This window comes from Carcharhinus amblyrhynchos, chromosome 15 (assembly GCF_965287045.1).
Source record: "Carcharhinus amblyrhynchos chromosome 15, sCarAmb.v2.hapA, whole genome shotgun sequence".
Lineage (NCBI taxonomy): Eukaryota > Metazoa > Chordata > Chondrichthyes > Carcharhiniformes > Carcharhinidae > Carcharhinus > Carcharhinus amblyrhynchos.
The window spans coordinates 15710179-15711774 of NC_137338.1; positions in this window are offsets into that span (position 1 = coordinate 15710179).

Genomic DNA, 1596 nt, shown 5'->3' on the forward strand with positions numbered 1-1596 from the left:
AAGACACATATTCCTCCTTTGTTTCAAAAAACTTATACTTTGGTTGTCAAATTAGATCCTTAGAAATGAACACTTATTTTCAACCTGTAAAATTATAATGCTATAAAGAATAAAGCAATAAAATAAATGAGTGATTTAAATTGGTATATTTCTTGCAGGTGTAATGCATTATATGGACTTAGGGTAATATTTAAATAACTGCAGGCAGCAAGCCGGTCATTAATAACTCAGATTCCCAGGAGCAAATAAAGCCAACAGCAGCACCCTGCCTGAAGTCAAAGAAAGGACAACGGCCATCCCCCACCGAACAAACAACACTGAGCTCATGTAGGGAAGACTCTGGAGTCTCTTAATCCAAAAGGTCATGAATGTAGCCTAATCCATCGCGCAAGCCAACCTCTCATCCATTGACTCTGCCTACATTTCCCGCAGCCTTGGAAAAGCAGCCAGCATAATTAAGGACCCCATGCACCTCGGACATTCTCTCTTCCACCTTCTTCCATCGGGAAAAAGATACAGAAGTCTGAGGTCATGTACCAACCGACTCAAGAGCAGCTTCTTCCCTGCTGCTGTCAGACTTTTGAATGGACCTACCTCGCATTAAGTTGATCTTTCTCTACACTCTAGCTATGACTGTAACACTACATTCTGCACTCCCTCCTTTTCTTCTCTATGAATGGTATGCTTTGTTTGCATAGCATGTAAGAAACAATTCTTTTCACTCTATACTAATACATGTGAAAATAATAAATCAAATCAAATCAAATGTGATGAATGGGATGGATAGGATAGAGGTGGAGAGACTCTTCCCGCTCAGAAAGGACAGTAGGACTAGGGGGCACAGCCTCAAGATAAAGGGGGGGCGGTTTAGAACGGAGTTGAGGAGGAACTTCTTCATTCAAAGGGTGGTGAATCTCTGGAATTCTCTGCCCGTTGAAGTGGTGGAGGCTGCCTCGCTAAATATTTTTAAGACGCGGGTTGATGGGTTTTTGATAAGCAAGGGGATAAAGGGTTATGGGGAGAAAGCGGGAATCTGGAACTGAGCCACGACAGATCAGCCATGATCTTATTGAATGGCGGGGCAGGCTCGAAGGGCTAGATGGTCTACTCCTGCTCCTATTTCTTATGTTCTTATGTAAATGGGCCTCAGTGAACAAGACCAAACAAATGATGTCGAACATGGATCAGATGTTGCATTCAGTGTGTGCAGAACCATGACAAGAAATCAAATGTACCAATGTTCTGTCCTTTAAACATTGCACTTTGAAATCCTGCAGCGAGTTTACAAAGGTCCCTCAAGACGTTTCACACCAAAATCTTTTATTCAGTCAATGATAAAAAATAAGGTAAAGTCATTCTTTTCACACCAGGAACACAATTTTCACTGAGGCTTCTGCCTCATCTGCCCCCTATAAAAGCAGCAGTGATAAAAGCTCACTTGGTGAGGATAAAGCAGTTAGATGGAAGTGTGCCATTTGAACAACATCCCAGCTGCATTCTCTCTGAATTAACATCACCTCACAGCCCCGTTATAAATGGATACGAGAAACATTCCAAAGCAAAAGCAAATTAAGAGGTACACACTTAAGCAAGAAG